The following is a 27,597-nucleotide window of genomic DNA, read 5'->3' as shown; positions in this document are numbered from 1 at the left end:
GAGTTGAAGATGACATTTAGTTTCCTGGGTTTTAGACACCACCACCCTCTGGGGTCTCTCTGTGCTCTCCATGCACACCAGCCTTTGTATTTTTAGTAAATGTTGAAAGAATCTTGTAACTATTATGAAATGTTAGTCCCAGCCCAGGGACATAAACATGTAAACCACAGCTTTGAATTTTATAGAGCCCTGTGAGAATGAACTTGAACTTACCCACAATTAGGGTTTGGGCATATTCAAACACTTGATAAACTAAGAATCCTCATGTGGGGTCAGAAAGATGGAAAAGAAAATCAGGGTCTTGAAACAAGCAAACAAACGAGCCAAAACCAAACACATGAATTGAATTTGCTAGAGCGAGTGAAATTGAGAGTAGGGTTCAGATTTGAAGGGGTTCATGAGACCAGGTGAAATATGAGGCTGAGCTTCATCCTTCATCAGAATCATGTGAGGGGTTTTTTAAGAATATAGATTGTTGGGAATTCCCTGGCTGTCCACTGGTTAGAACTTGGCGCTTTCACTTCCCCAGGCCCGGGTTCGATCCCTAGCTGGGGAACTAAGATCCCACAAGCTTCCCGGTGTGGCCAAAAAAAAAAATCAAAAAAGAATATAGATTGTTGGGTTTTGCTCTCAGTTACGTAAACGTGAAGTGAACCAGAAAATCTTTATCTTTTAAACATTTCACTAAATGATTCTGATCCACAGCCAAGGTTAAGAACCACTGGCATAAATGAAAGAACCATGTCATAAAGGGTGCAAAAGCTCTGCTGTGATAAATTCCTTTGAAAGAGCTTGTTCCAGGAAGCATAAGAAGTTTTATGCTGACCTGAGTAGAGAAAGAGCACCTAAGTGAACAGTCCAGAAGAGGTCTGCAGCTACAGAGAAGCAGCTGATGGGCAGTATGGAGGTGGGGCCTAAGGACTTGGGTAGCAATGGGGCAGAAGATCAATAGTATCAATGGCCCAGAAAAACAGTGAAGGCTGTGATACTAGAAAGCTACCTCCAGGAGGTCAGGGACCTTCACAATCTTGTTAATTAATTATGTCCAGTATCTAGAATCATATCTTGCTCATAGTAGATGCTCAATCAATAATTGTTAAATAAGTGAATAAATGAAACTAGGGCCAAGGATTTAGAATGTTGGAAGCATTACAAAATATCAAATGATAACCAAACAACCCTTACCTACCCACAAATACATGCCTCTCCAGATACCTGGGTAATTGATGGAGACGCCAGAAAAATATTGGATTTTTTTTTTTTTGTTAATCATGCAAGTGAAAGCTTAGGGCTTTGAGATTTATAACACAATGCATTAAAAAAATAATACATTTGTATTCACAGATGTGGTAAGGGGACAGTTAGATTTCAAATGGAACTTTTTGATATGTATTTCTTCCTTTATTGGAGATCTGGTCTAAACCACCTGGCAGATGGGAACTCTCGACAATTGTAGTTAATGGCTAGACCTGTCTTCACCTAGTTGGTTAATTAAGTTTAAACCTGAGATATGTGTCTGAAATATGGTCTCAATTGACTGGTTCCTTGGTGAAATATATATTTGCCAGTGTAATCATAGAGGGCCAAATTCCTAGTAGACAATATTACCTGCTACAACAGGGATGAAGCAGCTGTTCTGTCTCCATTTATCTTTAGGACCTCAAACTAAAGGGAAATAAAATATAAGAAGTTCAAATTCAAGTTATACTTGCATATGTAAGGGTTAATATACTCTACTACCTGAGGCAAAATATCAAGGACATTCTCATTTCTACTCTAAGGAAAATTACATCTTCATCAGTTTCAAACTAAGTAAGATCTGCTTATTTTTCCTCCACTAATCTGTAAGTGAAGACTCTTAATGGATGGAAGTTTGCAAATTCTTGATTTCATATAGAATTTCTTACTTTTCTTAAATATATGTTTTAATTCGTCAGAGACATTAAAAGCTTTCTCTAATTACCAGTGTCTATAGAACTTAAATTATTTATTAATTAATGTAAAAAAGTAGACCTCCAAATAGAGTTCTTTTTTTCACTTTCAGTCTGTATAATTAGATGTGACTGCTTTTTCCAATACCTTGCTGTAATTAGCACCAGACAGTAAACTGTCTAAAAGTAATATGTCCAGTCTAAAAAGTGCTTCTAGAACAGTACTAAAATTAAAAATAAAACACCGCATCTGAGCAAGACAATAAGTTCAGATTTGTGATTGACAGCTTTTTGGTTCTGAGTAAAAAATAAATCTTTTTCTCCAAATGCAAATGCAAATATCACTTTCCAAATTTCAATTTCTTCTATTTTAAAAATATTTGTGTATATCATGTTATTGTCCCTTCTTTTCATCTCTCAGATTTTGCTGGTACTATACATGGTATTTTTACCTAGTGAAACTCAGTCATACCAGACAGAAACTCCATGAGGCTAGTCAAAGTATAAAATCATTGTCAAGTTCTTAAATCTATCTGGAAGAAAATTTTCCATTTGATTTAAAGTGAGTGAAATGATTATTTTAACAAAAATAACTTAGTCCAAAAAATGATGATCTCTTTTTGATTTGGACAATATTCCTCATTTGTTTTAATATCTAAAAGTCACCATTAGATTTAATATTCCTTGAGTCTAACATTTACCTTATAAAGCCAATATGTTAGAAACAGTTAACAAGAATTGACATGAAAATAAATAGTTCTAAATATAAAGTCATGCTTTCAAAATGTTATAAGAATCAGTACAAAAGGGATAGATTTTTAAAAAATAAATCATGAGGGATTAATTGTCTCACTGTATAAAAAACATGAAATTGGATCTCTTCCTCACACTAGTCATAAAACTACAAAAATAAATTCCAGATTGATTAAAGGCTTCAATGTAAAAACCAAAAATATTAGAATGAAATATTTAATATATTTATAGATATTTTAAAATGCTGCTAAAATACCATTAGTCTGGCAAGCCCATGATCCATGTGGTATGATTTGATTAATTCTGATTGCTTCTGATTAAATTTAGTAAAATCTTTAACAACATTACATTTTAAAAAATCTGATTTACAGAGACCCATAAAATCAGAGGGGGGCGGTCAGTGCAGAGCAAGACGTAGTCTGCTTTTAAATTATCTGTTACATTAAAGGAGTGTATTATCAGGTGTGGACAAGGAAAATAAGGCAAAAAAGACACACTTCAAACTGATTCTTTCTTTATTGTCATGTTCAGAGTTGACAGAAACGATTCCAAGTAACTGTTGACCAGCAAGTCAAAAGGGTATCCTTTCAAGTTATTTTGAGAGTATCTGTTTTATCGTAATAGATGTTAAAATGATATAATCTCAAGTGGTGAATGGTGAAAGTGGAAATCAAGGCTTGGCAATCTAGAAACAAATTGCTCAAAGGCTAGATGTTGGAAACAAGGCCACTGTGGACAGGGGATCCCCTGTGGTTTCATTTGACAGGTACTACACAGCTTTCCTTGCTCAGCATTGATTCCCCATTGCCATTTCTGTCAGTTGAGGAAAAAATGTTAGAGGTATGAAAGCTGGAGTTGCGGGAGGTATAGAGATGTCGAGACAAATGGTGTGAATTGCTAAGAGATCAGGGTTAAAACCGGTGCTGAATCCATTCTTTGGATTATTTCACATTTATTTCTTTTACATTTTGATTAAGTTCAGCCGGCAAAGAAGAAAAGCAGAATTAAAATACCAAAAAGAAAATAAATACACAATATTGATTATTAAGGTTATTTATGGAGAATCCTGGAAAACTTAGTGACCTGAGGGAAGCTTGCTTCACTTCGCCTCCAAACATAATGAGTTTTGCTCTCTAGACAGCAGGAAGTGAGTGAGACTAGGACTTTTCTCCCCTGAGAGTTGGGCAGCCTGAATGGGAGTCCCAGGGAGCTCCAGAGATCTCTGTAGCCACCTAGGGACTCTTGGAGGCAAAGTCAACACCTGTTCCTTGTAAGCGTGCTGGGTTTCTTTGTCCCCCAGATGGTCAAGTGGGAACTGAAGGGGTAAAGCAAATCTTCCCTCACGCTGAAACTATACAAGTACAAGCAATGAGACTTTCTCTAGTTCCTTTATTAATGGTGTGGCAACTTGCCTGTTTCTACATAACCACACACATCCACTAGCATGGCAGACAGTTGTTCCAGTACCAACAACTAGCTGTGTTAGATAACAAGGAAAGTTGACATCCCATCCGAAGGGTCCAGCAGCCAAAGAAAAAAGCTCAGTTAGAACAAACATATGTTCAGCCAAATAGAGGTGGAGGAGGAGACAGATAACAATCTGAACAAGAAAATATAGATGAGTTCTTAAGGAAATTGAGGTGAAGCCCCCAAAAAATGTTTCTAGTGCTCAAAACAACAGCAAAAAATTATCCTCCTAACAACAACAACCCAGTAGCTCTATTAAAGGAAAAAATAATAAATACTCCAATGCAAATTAGTGGTTGAAAGAAGAAATGCAAGAAATATCTCAGGACAAAGGGCAAAAGTACAAGATCATGAAGGCAAAGTCAGAGACTGGGGAATATGGTCATCTGGAATTGTATGAAAAGTAGAAGTTTTATAAAATGAAATATAAACTGATGATGGAAAGACAGGAGTTTAGCAATTAGAAGAATTTTTTCTGAACTGAAAAACTAAAAAGTTGCCTAGAAAAAGCTCACTGATTTAAAGACTACACTGATGAGAAAAGGCACACAGAACTAGGGATTTCTTGGTAAAATCTGTGAACTCTAACAATCGAGAAAAGACCTTCATGTAAGATTCAAGGCAGAAAGAACTAAGTGCCTACAAGGGAAAGAAACTGTGTTATCATCAGCCTTATCTGTAACCCTGAATATAGAAGAAAGTAGAATAGCATCTAAGCAATGTACTCAGTTAAGTTATCATTTGGCAAATTTATTTAATGATAATCAGAAATTCAGGGACTTATTATCCAGGCCATCTTCAGAGGAAAAGAGTCAACAAAAGCCTGTGTCATTCAGGTTTCTTATTACCAATAACAATATATTCTGAATTCATAAGCAGGAAAATAATTTAATAAAGGGCATTAGATGGGTCACAGAATTTCCAGGAAGCCCTGATTGTCAGGATTAAATACTATGTGCTATGTCTAAGATTACCCTAGATAAAAGATAACAGAAAAAGTCTCATTCAATATTCTGTAAGTTGTGTATAGAAATGAATGGAAAGGCCTATATAAAAACATAAGAGCTAGTGAAAAATGTTAACTCTGAGGAGAAGAGAGAGTGGGAATAAAACATGAAAGTGAATAGCCATAAACTTGGCCTATAAACTTAGATATTGCTAGAATATTTTATAACCGAAATATTTTAAAATACTGTTTTACAACAATGTAGACTATAGTAGAATTTTCTATTCATGATTTCAACATGAGAATACAAGAGATAAAAATCAATGCAGTGTCAGACATTTGTTTTGCCTTATGAAGATTAACGGCTTTTATTTCAATTAAAAAGTGGAAATTCTAAGCAAGGCATTCAGCTTGGCCTAATAAAGCAAGAGCTGCCAGGTATCTTTGATCAGTGTGAATTAAAATATTGTATGTATTTGAGGGATAAGAAATTAAATGTGATGTGGCTTTTTTTTTTTTTTAAACTCAGGCAGACTGTGATAAAGGACTGACATTGTCTTAATGGAAAATACATCCACTAGTATGCCAAGGTCATCACAACTTAATTGCCTCAGATTTCAATCAGTGATTTATCAAATATGAATACCCTTTGGGGAGAAATGTATAAAAACCTGAGCTCTGTGTGTAAACTATATCATGTGACTTGTATAGCAAAATATATCACCAGTGTCCTTGTAAAATACATGTGTACACATGAGGGCAAGAGCTAAATGTATTGCTCATTTTGTAGAACTGATAGAGATAATAAATAAAATGTAGTGGAAATATGAATGTATTATATTTTAAGAATGAATTCAATGATTTGTCAATGTTTTTAGGTTTGCTAACCTTTCAACTAAAATGTTCTTAAATGTGTCATGGGATTTCTAAGCAAATTTTTAAAAAACCTTTAAAATTCTATAAAATGACACTGTTAGCTCTCTTTATTGATGAACAAAGCATATCATCTTAGAAGAGAGCTTGTTTATTCAGAGAAGAATCATTGGAATGATCCCTACATATTTACATAGAGGAAGTCACTATGGCTGGAGAATTGTGAAATAAGACATCTGTGGCCTTGAATGTCTCCCAAAGCTACTCGGAATGCAGAGCTGATCAGTAGTTAGAAGGTGGACATGTTTGAATTGGGGCAAATAAACCTTCTGAAAGGAAAGAGATTGAGACCATAACCATTTTCTTTTGAAGTTTAATAATTTGCCTGTTGGAATGTCCCTGACCTAACTGATATTGACTGGAAGGAAATTTATTAAGGACATCCAAAAAACTCACCATGAAGAAGAAGAAATCTATATTGCTAATCCAGGCTCACCATCAAGACTGGATGTTTTAAATGGAAGGTCTGGTTCCAGAAAATATATGGCTACAACTTGCAGTGGTCTTTTCTAGAGTCAGTCTCACTGGTATAGGAGTATGAGTTAGACATATGAGAGTGAACAGGACGAGCTATAACATTGAAATCCAATGCCAGGATTGGTGTAGGGATCTGGGTCACCATAGATAGAACCCTTGCTGTGAACTGATATTTATTGGAATACGTGGGAATAGTGTCCAATAGCAATATCATATTCTAAGACCAAAAACACCAGTGTCTTGTCAGCTTGGGCTACCATAACAAAATACCATAGATGGGATGGCTTGAACAATAGAAACTTATTTTCTCACATTTCTGTTGGCTGGAAGTCTGCGATCAGAGTGCCTGCAGGGTTGGGTTTGGTGAGAGCTCTCTTCCTGGCTTGCAGATGGCCTCCTGCTTATAGATGGCCAACTGCTTATAGATGGCTGCCTTCTGCTTGTGTCCTCACATGGCAGAGAGAGAGACCACAAGCTCTCTGGTGTCTCTTCTGACAAGGGCACTAATTCCATCATGAGAGGGCCCCACATTCATGACCTCATCTAAAGCTAGTTGTCTCCCAAAGGGCCCATGTCCAAATCCCATCATATTGGAAGTTAATGCTTCAACATATGGATTTTGAAAGGGACACAATTCAGTCCATAGCTACTAGGAACTTTCCAGATTTTGCCTGTTTCTCCATCTGAACTTGGCAATAAGAATGGCCCCCTGTACTGAGTAAACTCCTGGGTTTCATGGAATAATGGGGTACCAGAGAGATTTTAATTTTCTGACTAATCAGAAATGCGAGTTCTTGAGAAATTAATTGGAGTTTTAAACAGTGAGAACAACCCTTAGACACTTCTAGTATGGCTACATGGGGAATTTCATGGACCCACTCCCCGGGGAAACAATAATAAATGGATAAAAATTATAAAACACAACCAGTTAAATCTTTGGAATGTTTTTGTAAGAACAAACTGTACATGAAGACACTTTATTCAAGAAAACTACCAAATTAGGTGAGAATGAGAGTCTGTGGCATTTCAGAAAGGACCTGCTCCTTCCCTCCCATTCCTCAGCTCAGCATGACAGAAGCTCCATTCCTGATGGGTGTTACCAAGAAGTTGGGGACCCCTCTCTCCCCAGCTCCCAGTCAAGGGCTAAGGTATCTCCATGGGAGGGGTAGGCTGCCAGCTTTTCTCACCCTCCTTTAGCTCTGTGTTGCAGAATGTAATTCCAGGAGAGTGCAGCCAAGAGGTTCAGTCTCCCTTCATCCACCTAGCCATAACTTATAATATAGAGGCTATACCTCAGGCATGGCAAGCCAAGAATACTGGGGCTCTTATTACTTTCACTCTAGTTTCCTCATAGAGTGAAGGTTCCATGCCAGAAAAAGCAAGCCAAGAAGACCAGAGGTTGCCATTCCTGCTGAATGCCCATCTTGTAAACCAATGGTGTCATTCTGAGAGAAGAAGGCCACTGTCCTTACCCCTCTCCAGTGCAGCACATCAGAGATTTGCCAAGGAGGTGAGGCAGGCCACAAAATCATAGGTTGAAAAGCACAATAAACAATATAAAAAATGTACTAGTCGATTTAAACTAATGTATGAAAAAATCAGCAAATGTGAAGATAGATTTAAAGACATCATGCAGTCCAAAGAACAGAGAGGTAAAAGAATGAGAAGAATGAACAAAGCTAGAGAAATGTGGGACATCATTAAGCACATGAAAAGATTCATAATAGGAGTACCAGAATGAGAAGAGAGAGAGAAAGGAGCAGAAAAAAATATTTGATGAAATAATGGTTGAAAACTTCCTACATTTGATGCAAAATATTAATCTACATAATCAAGGAGCTCAAAATTCTCCAAGGGTTAATTCATCAGGAAGATACAATAATTATAAGTGTATATGCATTAAAGCAGAGCTCCAAAATAGATGAAACAAAACCTAGAAATAGAAGGGGACTTCATCAATCTGATAAAGAACATCTATAAAAAACCCCATATCTAACATTATACTTAACTGTGAAAGACTGAATTATTTTCATCTAAAATCAGGCACCAGACAAGGATTTTCGCTCTTGCCCAGGCAAGGATGTCCACTCTTGCCACTTCTATTAACATTTTTCCTGGACACTTTAGCCAGTACAATTAGGCAAAAAAAGAAATAAAAGGCATCTATTTGCGTATGACATAATCTTGTATATAGAAAATCCTTTGAAATCCTTTAAAAAGCTATGGAAACTGAAAAGTTCCAGTTTGCAAGGCACAAGGTCAATATACAAAAACCAATTGTATTTTCATATAACTGCAATAAAAAATCCAAAAATAAACTTAAGAAAACAATTCCATTTAAACAATAGCAGCAGAAATAATAAAATACTTAGGAATACATTTAACAGAATAAGTTAAAAAAATATACTGTGAGGGCTTCCCTGGTGGCGCAGTGGTTGAGAATCTGCCTGCCAATGCAGGCGACACGTGTTCGAGCCCTGGTCTGGGAAGATCCCACATGCCGCGGAGCAACTAGGCCCGTGAGCCACAACTACTGAGCCTGCGCGTCTGGAGCCTGTGCTCCGCAACAAGAGAGGCCGCGATAGTGAGAGGCCTGCGCACCGCGATGAAGAGTGGCCCCTGCTTGCCGCAACTAGAGAAAGCCCTCGCACAGAAACGAAGACCCAACAGAGCCAGAAATAAATAAATAAATAAATTAAAAAAAAAAAATATACTGTGAAAATTAGAAAATATTATTGAAGGTAATTAAGGAATACCCAAACAAATGGAAAGATATTCCATATCCATGTATTGGAAGACAATATTATTATGATAGCAATACTCCCTAAACTGATCTACAGATTAATAAACTCCTTGTATAAATACCAGCTGTTGTCTTTGCAGAAATTGACAAGCTTATCCTAAAATTCATATGGAAATTCAAGTGAAGCAGGCAAGCCCCAAACATTTTGAAACAGAATAAAAAGTTTGGAAGACTCACACCTTACTATATCAAAGTTTATTGCAAAACTACAGAATCAGAACAGTGTGGTACTGGCACAGGATCAACATGTATTTTCAATAGAATAGAATTTAAATTCCAGGAAAAGACTGTCACACTTATGATTAATTGATTTTCAACAAAAATGTCAAGAAAATTCAACAAGGAAAGAATAGTCTTTTCAACAAATGGTGCTAAGGACAACTTGATATCCACATACAAAAGAATGAAGTTGAATCCCTTCCTTGTACCATAAGTACAAATTAACTCAAAATAGTTCATAGACCTAAATGTAAGAGCAAAAGTTATAAAACTCTTTGAAGCAAATATAGGAGTAAATCATTGTGACCTTGGATTAGGAATAACCTTCTCATATATGACACAAAAACACAAGTGACAAAAGTAAAAATAGATAAATTAAATTTAAAATGAAAAACTTTTGTGTTTCTAAAGATACCATAAAGAAAGTAAAAAGACAACCCACAGAATGGGAGAAAATAATCACAGAATGGGAGAAAATATTCACAACTCATGTCTCTGATAAGAGAGTTGTATTCAGGATACACACAGGATCCTACAATTCAATACTAAAAGACAAACGACCCAATTAAAAATTGGATAAAGGGTATAAGTAGACATTTCTCAAGGGTAGATATACAAATAAACAATAAGTACATGAAGAGTTGCTCAGTATCATTAGTCATTAGGGAAATGCAAATCAAAACCACAATAAGATATCACTTCACATTCACTAGGATGGCTATAATACAAAGTGTTGGCAGGATGTGAAGAAATCAGAATCCTCATATAATGCTGGTGGGGATGTAAAATGATGTAGCCACTTTGGAAAACACTGTGGCAGTTTCTCAAAAGGATAAGCATAGGGTTATCACATGACTCACAGTCCTATCACATACACACACATGTGTGTGTGTGTATGTGTGTGTATATATATATATATATATAATGAAAATATATGTTCTCACAAAAACTTGTATATGTTCATAGCAACATTATTAAGAGCTCAAAAGTGGAAACAACCCAAATGTCTATCAACTGATGAATAAAATGTGGTACATCCATACAATGTATTATTATTCAACAATAAACCGGAAAACAGTACCCTGGATTAGTGAAAGGGGGGGTGCATTTCTACCTCTATTAATGAAGGCACAAGAAGATGAGACATTTATAGACTAGAGAGAAATTGTCTGGAGAGTGTTGCCCAAATGGAATTGTTAAAATTAATCAAGAGGTGAAGCCAGGCCACAGCACCATGATGTGAAAAAAACTGGGGTAATAAGCACACTAAAAGCCCTCTCTCCCCTTCATCAAATCTCCCACCAGTGCCATCTATTGACAGAATCCAACTAGAAGTCCAAGGTCAAGGGACATTTTTGCAGTCATCTGTATGGATCATCCTCTCTGGGTGCAGAGTTGGGTGCAGGAGAGTGAGCATGGACCTGGAAAAGTACATGAAAATACTACAGCCTACAAAGTTTTTGTGACCAAAATTTCATGAGATCAGAGGAGTTGTATGGCACAGAGAAGGAAGCATTCACTATTATAGTGATTCTCAATTGTGCCAACTAAAAATTGGTACTTGCCCTCTGCCTCTACAAGAATTAAGTCACAAGCTGCTGCAGCCACTGACCTTCAACACACCCTGAAAGGAGTTAGGATAGAGATCAGGAATGAGGCACTCTGTACTCTGGGAAAAACTAGCAGAACAGGTCTTCAGATAGATATTTTCAGGAAAAGATTTTATAAGCCCAATTCTTGCATCTCCTCATATCTAGAAAAGCGCTAAAATCATTAACAGTGACATCTGCTCCTCGTGACTAGCAGCAAGGCTCTGCCAAAACGTGTGCTTGACAGCATGTACCCCCTTCACTAAAATCATATAGAATGCTGACCTCTCCCCACCCCCCCACCTCTCTGGAGCAGTTTCTCAAAACTATCTGAGATTTTGTCTCCTGGGCTATAGTCCTCATTTTGCCCCAAATGAAACTTAACTCACAACTCTCACACTGTACATTTATTTTTTTAGTTGACAATTGTTAGCTGGAATAAGAATCAGCTAGAAGGCTAAAAACATAGATAACTGGACCCCCTTCCAGAGTTTCTGGCCAGTTGGTCTGGAGTGGGACCTCTCCCTGTTAGAATGTGCATTTCTAACAAATTCCCAGATGTCACTGATGCTACTGAGGAACAAAATTTGAGAACCACTGAACTATAGAACCAGAATAACTAGATTTAGAATCCTGACTTCGCTTGAACTAACCTTGAACCATGAATAATTCTCTCAATTCCTCTGATGTTCAGAGATTTATCTATTCAGATATTAAAATTCATCAATTATTAATTAATTCATCTTTTTTTGGAATGAGGATGGTTGTGTTCATCTTGAATAACTTTGTAGATATTATTGTGAAATTTCATGAGAAAATCCCTAGTACATTGCCTTGTACTTGATAAATATGAATACACAGTACTTGTTTTTATTCTAATATGTTTTGAGTAATCAATTAAATTAATTGAACTATAAATAATGAAAAGCCAATGGAAATGTATAAAAAGCTATAATATGTAATATTCTAATGTAATAATAAATGTACACTTTTATCTACTAATCTTGAATTAAATTATTTGTGTATATAATTTTTACCTATGGCAGCAAATGTATACATAATAGCTCTCTGATATTTTGTGCTTATTGCCTCTGTATGAATATTCTGAAGCCATGTTTTAATTATCTCTTGAGAAATGACTCACATGCTTTACTTGAAGGCAAATGGTAAATGAAATTAATAGTAGTTTGCTCTGTGTAATAGGAAATAATGGATCACCTTTTGTAATAGACTAGTAATGTTTCATTTATACTGCACCCTCTGGGAAATTAGATGTTCAGGATAAGTAAAATTTCCAGATAATTAATGCTTAAACCCTGAAATAAAATATTTACTCTTTATCATTGTTTTGTAAATGATCTGAGATATGTAATTTCTTACCTTTTAATTTTTTTATTCCAATTTTTCAAAATGATTATTCAGAAGTCACATTAGGCACCATGGTGTTGTACTATGCTCTAACATCATGAAACATGTAGGGGCCTTTAAGGCAAATTGGACTTAACACTCCCTTTATTCATTTTCCCATAGTTTATTTTGTTATTCTACCTCCTTATCCAATAACAGAGTGAAATCTGGAATAAGAGAAATAGCTGTTTTAACTCAAAATAAGCCCAGATTCTTTTTGTCGTATTTTTGCAGTTCTTCTACAGTCCTTCGGGTAGTCCTGAGGTCCCTTTTTGCAGCAGTTAATATGCACCCATACACCCATCACTGTCCTCTGTAGGTTCTAGTGTATACGCTCTAACCAGAGAATACCCAGAAACCGAGGCTGTTTTAAAGTGAATTAAATATATTCTGTGTCACAGATGACACACAGGGCTGAGGGTTAAGAATTTTAATTTGGAAGAAGTAACCTTATGATCTAGTTATTTACTTATAAGCTTAAGACTATTCTAAGATGATGTTGTCTCTAGTGATGACCTCCACATAAAAGATGTGATTTTTTTTCATTACATGATTTGGTTGTATTGTTTTAAATTATTTCATAATTTGTTATTAACTATTATTTACTTAAATAGGAATGTTTCAATTAGCATAGCAGCTATTTCTGACTTCTTGCCTTTATTTCTTTCTGCCTTCGATAAATTTTTGCACATAAGCTGCAAATAATGAGACTCTGGCTCTCGTGTGTGTGTGTGTGTGTGTGGTGTGTGTATGTGTGTGTGTGTGTTTGTAGTATCTCCAGCTGTTAAAATAATAATCTTTAACTGTGGTTACTCGATGGAATTTTCTAGAGGCCACTTGGCTTCCACTTATAATCACCTGCTTGCTGGGCCCAGGTAGTTTGATATAAGGGGTCTACATAGGGGCTCAGGCCTCAGAGGTTTTTAAACATTTCCAGCTGCAGCAATGATTGAGATTGCTGGACCTAGACTAATGTCTAGTACATAGTTGACGTTCAGTAAATATTTGTGAATAAATGAACAAACAGATAAATAAGATATTTATTGAATGCCCTTTACATGTGAGCTCTGTAATAGTGTTAGTGATACATTGGTATGCAAAGTCACTGCCTTTGACCCACTCATAGTGACACAGAGATGGGTATAGTTCTAAGCATTTGTACTGAAATATCATAATCATCTTCATGCACGAAAGTGGCACAGAATCAGTCGTAATCATCTCACTCGCCAACACACCTTTTCCCCTTCCTGTGCTTTCTGAGCTGAAGATAGCAACACCACCTGCTCTTTCACTCTATCCAGAAATCCTTGGATCATCTTAGATACCACTCTTTCTTTGCTCTCATATCAAATTGATCCCTGGGTCCTGTGTTTTTTGACTTCCTATGTAGTGTTAGAGGATCTTTATTTTTTCACTTTCCTTACACTATCACTGCCATAGTTAAATCCATTATGATCTGCACTCTGTTCACTGAATCAGCATCCTAATGGGTCTGCCAGCTTCCAGTATGGACCATATGTAAGCCATTCTCAAATTGTTCTAAAGCACGAAACTGAATATGTCTGTTCTCTCCCTGTCTCCTTAGTTTTATTCAGAATAAAATCTCCATCCTTCCATTTTATAGGACCCTACAATATAGTCCCCTTCTTGCCTCTCTAGCTTTATTTTTTAAGTGTGGCTTTCTTGCACCCCATGATCCAGTTCTAATTAAATACATCCTGTGCCTGTGCCTTGAATCAATCCATTACTCTCTAGATTAGCTTTTGTTATTCCCTCAGTTTATAAAGCTTATCTTCTCTTCAATCTCAACTGCATTTTAATAGTTAAATACTCTTCCTCCCTTAGTATTTATCTGAGACCCCACATCCTCCAGGAAGCCCTTACTGATCCCCAAGGAATATTTGTTTTGAAACATTTGAATACATAACAATCATAGTCCCTCTATTTAAATATCCCCTATCCTTCCTGGAGCACAACTTTATAAGTGGGCAAGACCAGGAGAACATCTCTAGTTTGATCACACACCTGTGTTCAAACTGAGAGTGAGAGGTATTCTCAAAACTTGTCTCAGGGATCCCAGTGAAATAGGGGCTAGTTGGGGTCACTTGGGATCTCTCGAGTAAATTTTTGAAGCTCTACACTTGAGTAATGGAATCCACATTTCCGAGCTCCATAATCCCCTTCAGTTCTGTCAGCACCACATAATGTACATTTATCCTGGCCATTTCCTAGATGTTCATAGCAGTATTTTTTCATGAGACTCTTAAACACTATCGTTTGAGTCTATTGACAAGGTGTATTGTGGCACTTTCCACAGTGTTAAGGAGATCAGAGGAGAAGGTTGGTTTCCTGATGTGCAATTCAATGAAATAGCAACCACACGTAGTCTGAAAGCAAGGAAATGGAAATCAATATGTATCAGTGCCAACCATATGATGGCATTATGTTGGCTTTTCCAGAATTCTTTAAGGTATGGGAGCTTATCTCCATCTTACACATGATGACGAAATTAAGAACTGGAGAAACTCTGGGTTGATTTCAGAGCCCACACTTTTACCATTAGAACATGCTGCTTCATAAGACAGTAATGTTAATGCATATGGAATCCTGCAGCCTCCTTCTATCTATCCCACAAGACACATAAGAAGCCCACCTGTTTTAAACTATTGAACACTGGGGAGTTGGATTTAAAGTGTACCTCTGGTGGGAAATCTAACGATGGTGAGGTGAGTAAAAATTTGGTACACCGTTAAGCTTTCCATGTTATAAGCAAGGACAAACTTGATATATCTTTATTAAGATCATTGAATTAACTTTATTTACCTATAATAAAAGAGTGCCTGTGGAGGAAGCCTGGGCTACATTAATTGCAATATCTTTAGTCTCAAAGAATATGTCCCTAATCCTGTAACTGAAATATTTGCTTAAGCCTTTGGCTCCTTGTTGATCTCTGATGGTAAAAGCAGAATAGTTAAAAATCATAGAGAGACAATATCAGCTGCTCTGTGAGAAAAGAACGAGTTCCAGTCTAATTTGGTTTCTTAGAACAATCTTTAGGTATACATCATGCCCATAAATGCATTTCAATAAAACCATATCACAGGTTGAATTGTGCCTCCCGCGTAAAGATATGTTGAAGTCTTAACCTCCAGTACCTTAGAAAGTGACCTTATTTGTAAATAAGGTTATTGCAGTTACAAATAGTTAAGGTAAGGTCATAATTAGTTAAAATAAGGTCATACCTTTCATGTCATCTTCTTAGTGAGCACCCAACCTGGACACCTATCTAACTTACAACTCCTCTGTCACTGACATGTTCCATCAGGTCCCTTTCCTGCATTATTTTTCTTCTTAGAACTAATCACTAACGGACTTACATTTTATTTACCATGTTATTTGTATCTTCTAGAATAATGTAACTGTGAATATAGAGATTTCTGTTTGTTTTATTCAATGATGTATTTATAGACATGAGATGTCAGTAAATATTCATTGAAAATGTGAATGACCTTGTTAAGACTGAAGCCAAATTATAGTAAATTGAAAAATGTTAGATGAAGATTTCAGCAGCACTGAGAAACTTGCACCCTAAATTTCCCCTGAACTTCCCTTAGCAACAAAATCAAACCTTCCCCCAATCTGAGGAAACTACATTTTAATTAAAAAAAAAACCTTTAAATTTCTTATCATTGAGGTATTTGCTCCCATCCTTTATGAGCAAATATCTTAATTGTGTGAGAAAAAGGGTGATGGAATATAAAGCTGTTTTAGGCTAAATGTATTGATATGTGTGCAATTACTTGGAATTCAGCATTTAACATGTTAGCTCCAGCCCCTAGGAGGAACCTCAACAGTTTGATGTGCTGATTAAGGAAATCTTGGACTCATTAATGGCCTAGAGTTAATAAGGTTAAGATACCATAACTTTCCTGGTATACTATTGATATACAGAGAAAGGGATCCAAAGGGTTAAGAAATGGGTATGTTGGAGAAAATGTATTATGTTCACCTTGATCAGCCATCTCTAACCATATGGACATTTTACTAACTGAACTGGTGAAGAGGAATTAGCAAGCTCTCCATATGCTTTAATGCAGCGGTCCCCAACCTTTTTGGCACCAGGGACTGGTTTTTGTGGAAGACAATTTTTCCACGGACAGGGGTGGGTGGGGGGATGGTTCAGGCAGTAATGTGAACGATGGGGAGCGATGGGGGGCGGCAGATGAAGCTTCACTGGCTCGCCGCTCACCTCCTGCTGTGCGGCCAGGTTCCTAACAGGCCACGGACCGGTCAGCAGCCCGTGGGTTGGGGACCCCTGCTTTAATGGGATATATGTACACCAGAGTGTAGACAGGAAGCCCTGAGAAGCCTCAGAGGCTGCCACATTAGTGATTTTCTCTAGTGTTTGGGGAATGGTGGGGCTATTCTTTTAAGGTGGAAGATAACTTAATACACATATTGCCATTCAGGAAGAAATAAGCCACATTTTAAAGCTTTGGGGGTTTGACTGTTGTCCAACAGTATGTGGTATTTAGAATGCCTTCCTAACTATTTTTGAGCAGCCATTGCCTGTATTTTCTTAGCGCCTCCCTGGTTTCCTTTCATGAGCTTATCTGACAAGGAAATGCAGCTGTTTTGTTTGCCCTCTCTCCATACTGGACCATCTAAGTCAGTGTTCTAACATCCTTGATGGTCTGTGAGACACGTAGACTGTTCCAACAGACTCGATAATTACTCTTAAGGAATTTTTAGGTAGAATTGGTACTATTAGGAGACTCTTGGTGTCACCTTTGTTATCTTGAAAGCTGGTCCCTTCCCTGAGGCTCTTAACTTTTTGAAAACTTGATGCTATTTCAGCTGAAAAAATTGGTGAGACTATTAAACAAATTGAAGGGAACTGTTTAAGAAATTGAAAAGTAATCACAAACAACATTGGATAATTGTGACTTTCAGTTCTGTATCAGTTGAATTTTTGTGCTCTTTTCCCTGTGTATGTGGTGGTTCTATTTTTCTCCAGTAAAACTTTTATTTAAAAAAAAAAAAAGCTTTGGGGGTTTGTTGAATTTCAGATTGTTCTGCTCTGTCTCATATACTGAGAAATCCATGATGACATCATCAGTTTTGAGTAGAATCTAGAGCAAGAGAAAACTTTTCCACAGACTCAGTCTGAGATGCAAGCTTCTACCCAATGACACAGCACAGTTAATAATGAAGAAAATCTGTGTGGCCGATAGGGATGCTAGATGGGGCAGCTGACATCAAGAGCAGAGGCCATACCTCTTCCTTCCATCACATACTAGGCCTATCTTATTCATAAAATCATAATGTTGGATATTAACAAAAGCATTTCATTGTAAATGGAAATGGTATATGTGAGACCAAGGTCTAAATGCTCTAGAGTAATAAGCATAAGCAGATGGCAACTCACAAATAACTGCTCTTAACAATTTCACCATTTCTTACTCGGTCCACACACTGGGATTCATGGAGAGCTTATTAGGACCAGTTAATGGAAGGGGAAAAGCATGGGCCTGCCTGGTTTTCAGATGGGTTTGCAAAGTAGCATGTTCCATTTGGAAATGCATAGCTGCTACATGATAGCTCAACTTGGGGAAGTTGTAGAAGACAATGGTAAAGACAAATGTTTTCTTGATCAACTGTCAAGCAGGGTATATATGTTATTATAATAATTATATTGATATATATATATTATTATGTTATAATATACCTATTTATATATATAAATAATATAATATTTATATATGTAAATTTATATCTTATTAGTAAATATATATATAAATAATATATATAATATTTTTTTTAAAAAGATCATGTGTGGTATAGATCTATATTGATTCATGGGTAGTGGCTAAGTCTTGTGGAAAGACTGGAAAAATCAAAAATAAAATTGGAATATTTATGACAAGGAGGATTGGGAAGATATGGATGGGCATCACAGAATGAGCAAAAAGAGAATGAATTCATGTTTCAAATAGATACCTTCCAGAGACATCACTGCAGAAGAGACTTTCAATAATCAGAAGGACAAGATGAGCCATCCTGTTGATGTCAGTTCAACCTCATCCTCCAAACACCTCTCTGTCACCTCAGTGGCTGTGTACAAAGAAGATAGGCACCTAGAGATATGGACTCAAAAGTCACAGAATTTTTCTCATTAAGGATGATCTGGTTACCACCTGCCCAACCTATCAATAGATGTTACAGTTAAACTGCTTTGACTCTTTCCCTCAGGTATTAGGCAGTGATTTGTTTTTATGAGAATAAGTACATATTCCAAATACGAACTTGCCTTCCCTGTCTGAAATACTTCTGCCAGAACATCCATTAGTGGATTTACAGAATGCCTTATTTATGGCCTTGTTAGCTCACACATCATTGTCTCCAGACAAAGAACTCATTTTACGGTGAAAGAAATGTAACAATGAGCTCATGTGCAAGGGTTTCATTGGTCTTACCATGACCTCCTCACCCAGAAAAAAGGGGTTTGAGGGGATAGTTTTATGGTCTATTGAAGATCCACTTATGTCCTCCAGTTACAATGTAGTCCAATGTATGCTTCCAATTTCTCTTCCGCTAGAATGTGTAAGGAACCAAGGTGAAGATAGGCCCCCTTCATGGATATATTTAAGAACCCATTTGTTGAACACTTGCTGCTTGTCTCCACAGCCTTGGCCTTGGTGGATGTGGAGGTACTAGTAGCTGAAGGAGTGGTGTATATATAGTCATGGTGCTGTTAGTTAGAGAGCTGAGACTACTCACTGACCATCTGGGGCTCGTCATGCTGCTGAAACAGGATAGTGATTAAGATCAGCCCACTGGTCGCAGTGTTTATTCCCAATTATGAAGGGAGAATTGGTCTGCTACTCCACCACAGGGGCAGATTCAGTGAATACAGAAGATTCACCGGGGTGCCTATTATTCCCATGTCCAGTTATAATCATCAATGGGAAACTGTAACCATCCAATAAAGACTGGCCCAGTGAGGGCTTGGGTCTGATAATAATAAATATTTGAATCACTCTACCAAGTAGAGATGCTGTCAAAGGGTAAGAGATGTTGTCAGAGAATAGCACATGGAATGATTGGTTTAAGAAAAAAGCTATAATTATCAGTTTTTAGGCCTAGTGACCAGGTTTACACCTGGACACCATGGCAGCTCTAACTTAATTGATCATTCTCTGCTACCTTATCTGAAAAGTAAAGGGGATGGCTATGCTATAATTGTGCTTTCATGGGGGAGTATAATTGAATTGAGATGATCTGTCAGTGATAGTGTGTCTCCCCTGGACTGAGAATTTTTTCCTCTGAGCAAATCTCTGGAATGGATTAAGATTGGCAAAGGGGTGGAATATACTTTAAAATCTCCATGTGCTCCACTCCATCTCCAGGTCCACTCTCCATGCTTTGCTACCTGCTGTGTGCTGTTGGAGCAGGTCAGCAAGAGGACATGACCTCTGGTTCACCAGTGAGCCGGACCTGGATAATCAGAGGCTCCTCACCCCTCCCCTGTTCTTGGAATGTGCATTCTGTTCTCCATTCCCACAGTGGGAGCTGTTCCAAGGACATAACTTTGAGTAAGTAAGGTGTCATTGAGACCATATGCATGGTATACATAACTGAACCCCGTTAAGGTCTCTGTATACATGCTTGAGATTCTGGTGGGCGGTTGTGGGAATCTACTTGTCCTGTGGCTGCACAAGACAAGCCTTGTAGGTAAGTTCCTTGCTTATTAAACCTGCCACCTACCAATCTGGAGTGACTTGCCTCTTCCAGTCACTTCCAGGGCCAGTTTATGAACCATCAGAAGTTCTTAGAGGCTAGCCTGTCTGAAGCAGCCAGGCCTCCCTAATTTCTGGCTTTATGTGCTCATTTCTTAATGTTTGTCAGGCTACTGAGGGACTAGGTCTCAGTCTAAATATTTGAGCCTTTCTTTCTTTGTCAATGTAATTTCACTTTTATTCAGTATGGGTTTGTAGAAAGCAAAGATAATGATCCCAACCAACTCATATAAGATTTATTACTTTTAACTAGGCGGAAAAACTGTTAAAACAAGAATGTACACCACTCAACCAAAGAAAAAGTTCCTACCAGTTCCTGAATACATATGAAAAGCCTCCACAAGTACTTCCACCTCTACTGTTTTCCAAGTCCTTGAGAGTCTAAATTCCAACCTAAAAATTTCAGTCAAGAGAGAGAATTCAGAGCTCATCCTCTATTGGTTAGATGACATACTAACATAAGTGACTCTTTGGGTCATTTTTTAGGTATGTATAAAACTGGAATCTTGGCATTCAAATGGCCATAACTAATTCCAGATATGTGATGTTCTTTCAGTCAATAGCTAACAAAGAATAGATTACTTAAGAAACACTCAGTTGAAAGTCTCAGATAGGTGCTGTCATTGTGGCCTTGTCTGTGGGGTAAGCACCTTTGGAAACAGAGAATGGGCATAGCCCTGTCTTCAGAAGAACAGGGTTTCTGCCTTTTATCTGTTGTTAAAACAATTTTCTTTTATCTCTTTTGACTAACAATCAAGGCTTTTCCCCTTCTTAACAAGATTTCCTTATGTCAGATATTTGAAGGTGGCCTTCCTATCATGTGAGTCAGAATGTAAAATGTCGAACTTGGAATATGTCTTTTTTAAGCTTGTAGACTGCTGTATGTGGCCATTGGTAAGAGTAAAACTCAAGTGTTAGTGCCCAGCCTCAGAGGCATCCTGCAACTGGTAACCTTAAACTGCAAGACTTAACTTGTTTTATGTAAATGCATACATTTGCCTTCTCTCTTCAAGAAACAATCTCTGAGATTCAAGATGGCAGAGGAGTCGGTGGACGTGGAGTTCATCTCTCTCCACGGATGCATCAGGAACACATCTATAGATGCAACAATTCTCATAGAACACCAGCTGAAAACTAGCAGAAGACCTTGGACACCGGAAAGGACTATAAAGATCCCTGCATAACTGGGTAGGATGGGAAAACAGAAGGGAGAAGGAGGAGGAGAGGAAGCGGGATGGGACCTGCACCCCAGGGCGTGGGAGCTGAAGCAGAGGAGAGATTCCCGAATTCGGGGAAACCCCCTCTCCAATGAGGAAAACCCCTCTCTGACAGGGAGATCGACTAGGACAGAAGGGAAGCATTTGAGGCTGTTGCAAGAGGGTGAAGCTGCAGATCTGTGGCAGACGGGACAGAGTGAGAAATACACAGACGGTCCGTACTTTTGTCCTACATGCCCCAGACTGCAACGTGTGTTCACAGGTGTGCAAGGGGGCTGGGAGCTGGTGTGTGGGGATTGGAGAACAGGCCCAGAGAGAGAACTGCTATTGGCTGTGGGAAGACGGACTGACAGGATGGGAGGGAGGGATTCTGCAGCAGGGGATGCCTATGGAGGAAGACAGGACTGCCATGGAAGCAGGGCACTATTGCTGAGTCACACGCAGGGGGAGGAGCCACTATTGTAGCCTCTCTCTCCCCACGTGCCGGCACCTGCCAGCGACAATAAAAGAAGCCTGCTCAGGGCTGGCTCTTGTGCGCCGGCTGCCGAGCAATAAAAAAAAAACCCCTCAGAGCTGGCCCTCATGCACCACCGGCTGCCGGGCAATAAAAAAAATGCCCCCTCAGGGCTGTCCTTTGTATGCCTGCTGCTGGGTGCCAGAAAAACCCTGGCCAGGGCTGGCCCTCATGTGCCTTATGCCAGGAGCCAGAAAAAGCCCTCACTAGGGCCATATCTCTTGCACCCATGGCCACCTGCTTCCCTGTGCATTTGATGCTGCCAGAGCTCCTGCCATCCAAGCAGTCATACCACCTCTGTGCCCGGTCCTCACAGGGGCAGACCCAAGAGCTCCAAGGCAGCCTCAGGACCAGACTCCTGTGTGTGAACCACACACAGAGGTGGGGATAAAACCAAAGCTGAACCCGAGGGACGGGGTGACTAAGGAAGAAGATCAAAAACCTTTCCATCAGCTGTACAAGCTGCAGAATAAATCCACACGATCAGCTAGGTAGACCCTGCATCTATGGAATATCTGAGTAGACAATGAGTGTTCCCACAAATGAAAGCAGTCTAGCTCTGGCACCTGTGGACTTTGGGAGCAGGACACGCAGGAACTGGGGCAGATCAGAGTCTGAATTGTCCCCACAGGGCCCACAGCAGGTCCAAAGACCAGCCCAGAGGCAGAGGAGAGCTTCTTGGGGAGAAGGAGATGAGCTGTGGCTCACTGCGTGTGCAAGGACACTTACAACAGAGACCCCAGGGAATCGTAATTATTACTATTAATTTTACTATGTTTTGATTCATTGTGTTGTTTGTTCTAGCTTTTTTGGGGGGGTTTCTTTTTCTTTCTTTTTCTGTTTGTTGTTGTTGTTTTAGTTTTTTTGTTGTTGTTCTTTTTTTAGTGTTTTGGGATCTCCATTATTTATAACAATTTTTATTTTTTGTTTTTATTCTTTTTATACATTTCTATTTTTACTTTGCTTTTCTGTTGTCCTGTGTTTTTTCCCTTTTTATTTTACTTCATTTTATTTTATTATTTTTAATCATTTTTATCAGTTTGTTTTCTTTCCTTGGTTTATTCTTCAGTTGGCACACTGCTTTGGTTTTGTTTTTAGGTTATGTGTTTTTGTTAGTTTTAATCCTACTTGTTTGATTTCATTTTTGAGTTCTTTTATTTGTCTGGGTATTCTCTTGCATTTTGTTTTATTTGGCTCTGTTTTTGTTTCTTTTACATGTCTGTGTGTTTCCTTGTTTCTGTTTTTGTTCATTTGACTTTGTTTTTACCATTTCTCTGGGGTTTTTTTTTTTTTTTCCTCTAATATATTTTCTGGTTTTTTTGTTTGTTTGTTTGTTTTTTATTTCTGTTTCTGCATTGCTGTTCTGTTGTTCTGTCTTTATCCTTTCTCTTTTTCTTTCTTTTTTTTATATCATTTTTGTCAGTTGGCTTTGTTTCTTTGCTTCATTCTTCAGTTGGCACACTGCTTTGGTTTTGTTTTTTGGTTTTGGATTTTTGTCAGCTTTCTTCTTAATTGTTTGATTTCATTCTTGGGTTCTTTTGTTTGTCTGGTTGTTCCCTTGCTATTTGATTTAGTTGGTTCTGTTTTTGTTTCTTTTGGGTGTATGCCTATTTCCCTATTTCTGTTTCTGTTTGTTAGATTTTAATTTTTAACATTTGTCTGGGGTTTTGTTAGTCTTTTTTTTTTTTTAATCCCCTTTATTGCTGGGACGACTGACTTGTGGGGTCTTGTTCCTTCAACCAGAGGTTGGGTCTGAATCTCTGGATTGGGAACACCAAGTCCAGGATGCTGGACCACTAGAAAATTCCCAGCCCCAGGGAAGATTAATCACCAAGAGCTCTGTCGGAGACCTCTATCTGAATCCAAGATCTGGCTCTACCCAAGTGCCAGCAGCTTCCAGCGCTGGATGCCTCACACCAAACAATAAACAAGACAGGAACACAAACCCACCCATGTGCACACATACTACCTAAAGTCATGCTAAGCTCACATACACCCCGAAACACACCTAAATGGCCCTGCTCACAGAGGGAAAACACTCAGCTCCACCCACAAGAACACAAGCACCAGTCCCTCCCATCAGGAAGCCTACACAAGACACTGATTAATAAAACTAAAAACTGGTTCTTTGAGAAAATAAACAAAGTTGATAAACCATTAGCCAGACTCATCAAGAGAAAAAGGGAGAAGACTCAAATCAACAGAATTAGAAATGAAAAAGGAGAAGTAACAACTGACACTACAGAAATACAAAGGATCATGAGAGACTACAACAAGCAACTATATGCCAATAAAATGGACAACCTGGAAGAAATGGACAAATTCTTAGAAAAGTACAACCTTCCAAGACTGAACCAGGAAGGAATCGAAAACATGAACAGACCAATCACAAGCACTGAAATTGAAACTGTGATTAAAATTCTTCCAACAAACAAAAGCCCAGGACCAGATGGCTTCACAGGCGATTTCTATCCAACATTTACTGAAGAGCTAACACCTATCCTTCTTAAACTCTTCCAAAATATAGCAGAGGGAGGAACACTCCCAAACTCATTCTACGAGGCCACCATCACACTGATACCAAAACCAGACAAAGATGTCACAAAAAAAGAAAATGACAGGCCAATATCAATGATAAACATAGATGCAAAAATCCTCAACAAAATACTAGCAAACAAAAATCCAACAGCACATTAAAAGGATCATACGCCATGATCAAGTAGGGTTTATCCCAGGAATGCAAGGATTCTTATATATAGGCAAATCAATCAATGTGATACACCATATTAACAAACTGAAGAATAAAAACCATATGATAATCTCAATAGATACAGAAAAAGCTTTTGACAAAATTCAACACCCATTTATGATTAAAAACTCTCCTGAAAGTGGGCATAGAGGGAACCTACCTCAACATGATAAAAGCCACATATGACAAACCCACAGTCAACATCGTTCTCAATGGTGAAAAACTGAAAGCATTTCCTCTAAGATCAGGAACAAAGCACGGGTGCCCACTCTCCCCATTATATTCAACATAGTTTTGGAAGTTTTAACCATGGGAATCAGAGAAGAAAAAGAAATAAGTGGAATCCAAATGGCAAAAGAAGAAGTAAAACTGTCACTGTTTGCAGATGACATGATACTATACATAGAAAATCCTAAAGATGCCACCAGAAAACTACTAGAACTAATCAATGAATTTGGTAAAGTAGCAGAATACAAAATTAATGCACAGAAATCTCTTGCATTCCTATACACTAACAACGAAAAATCAGAAAAGGAAATCAAGGAAACACTCCCTTTTACCATTGCAACAAAAAGAATAAAATACCTAGGAATAAACTTACCTAAGGAGGCTAAAACCTGTGCTCAGAAAACTATAGGACATTCATGAAAGAAATCAAAGACAATACAAACAGATGGAAAGATATATCATCTTCTTGGATTGGCAGAATCAATATTGTGAAAATGACTATACTACCCAAAGCAATCTATAGATTCAATGCAATTCCTATCAAATTGCCAATGACATTTTCAGAGAACTAGAACAAAAATTTTTTAAATTTGTGTGGAAACACAAAAGACCCTGAATAGCCAAAGCAATCTTGAGAAAGAAATATGGAGCTGGAGCAATAAGGCTCCCTGACTTCAGACTATACTACAAACCTACAGTAATCAAGTCAGTATGGTATTAGCACAAAAACAGAAATATAGATCAATGGAACAGGATAGAAAGCCCAGAGATAAACCCACACACATATGGTCACCTTATCTTTGACAAAGGAGGCAAGAATATACAATGGAGAAAGACAGCCTCTTCAATAAGTGGAGTTGGGAAAACTGGACAGCTACATGTAAAAGACTGAAATTAGAACACTACCTAACACCATACACAAAATTAAACTCAAAATGGATTAAATACCTAAATATAAGGCCGGACACTATAAAACTCTTAGAGGAAAACATAGGCAGAACACTCTTTGACATAAATCACAGCAAGATCTTTTTGACCCACCTCCTAGAGTAATAGAAATAAAAACAAAAATAAACTAATGGGACCTAATGAAACTTAAAAGCTTTTGCACAGCTAAGGAAACCATAAACAAGATGAAAAGACAACCCTCAGAATGGGAGAAAATATTTGCAAATGAAGTAACTGACAGAGGATTAACCTCCAAAATATACAAGCTGCTCATGCAGCTCAATATCAAAAAACAAACAACCCAATCCAAAAATGGGCAGAAGATCTAAATAGACAGTTCTCCAAAGAAGACATACAGATTGCCAACAAACACATGAAAAGATGCTCAGCATCACTAATCATTAGAGAAATGCAAATCAAAACTACAATGAGGTATCACCTCATACCACTCAGAATGGCCATTATCAAAAAATCTAGAAACCATAAATGCTGGAGAGGATGTGGAGTAAAGGGAACCCTCTTGCATTGTTGGTGGGAATGTAAATTGATACAGCCACTATGGAGAACAGTATGGCGGTTGCTTAAAAAACTAAAAATAGAACTACCATATGACCCAGCAATCCCACTACTGGGCATATACCCTGAGAAAACCATAATTCAAAAAGAGTCATGTATCCCAATGTTCATTGCAGCACTATTTACAATAGCCAGGTCATGTTAGCAACCTAAGTGTCCATCGACAGATGAATGGATAAAGAAGGTGTGGCACACTTATACAATGGAATATTACTCAGCCATAAAAAGGAACAAAACTGAATTATTTTTAATGAGGTGCATGGACCTAGAGTCTGTCATACAGAGTGAAGTAAGTCAGAAAGAGGAAAATACCATATGCTAACTCACATACATGGAATCTAAAAAATTGGTACTCATGAACCTAGTGGCAGGGCAGGAATAAAGATGCAGACATAGAGAACGGACTTGAGGACACAGGGTGGTAAGGGGAAGCTGGGACAAAGTGAGAGAATAGCATTGACATATATATACTACCAAGTGGAAAATGGATGACTAGTGGGAAAATGCTTCATAGCACAGGGAGATCAGCCCAATGTTTTGTGACAACCTAGAGGGGTGGGATAGAGAGGATGGGAGGAAGGCTCAAGAAGGAGGGGATATAGGGATATATGTATACTTATAGCTGATTCACTTTGTTGTACAATAGAAACTAACAGAACATTGTAAAGCAATTATACTCCAATAAAAATACAAAAATACATAAATTTAAAACGAAAAAGAAAAATCTCTACATTGTAACTGTTGAATACTCGCCAATAGCAATTCCATAACCTTCCGGAAATACATTCCAGTGCTGTGAGGGAATTCTTCTTAATCTGGAGCCTTAAACTAGATTCTCCTTGCACTGTCTTCAATTTAAAAAAAGAATTTCTACTCACTGTTTCCTCATAACATTCTTTTCCAAGCCACAAGTCAGATATTATTTCATATTTTCTCCTTTTGTCTTTGCAATTTCAATTCTACTTTCACTCAAGTATATCTTCTGTTACTTATATATTTAGTAATATATTACTTGTATATTACTTATTATTACTATTACTT

This window comes from Eubalaena glacialis, chromosome 6 (genome assembly GCF_028564815.1).
Source record: "Eubalaena glacialis isolate mEubGla1 chromosome 6, mEubGla1.1.hap2.+ XY, whole genome shotgun sequence".
Lineage (NCBI taxonomy): Eukaryota > Metazoa > Chordata > Mammalia > Artiodactyla > Balaenidae > Eubalaena > Eubalaena glacialis.
This window is presented reverse-complemented; position numbering follows the sequence as displayed.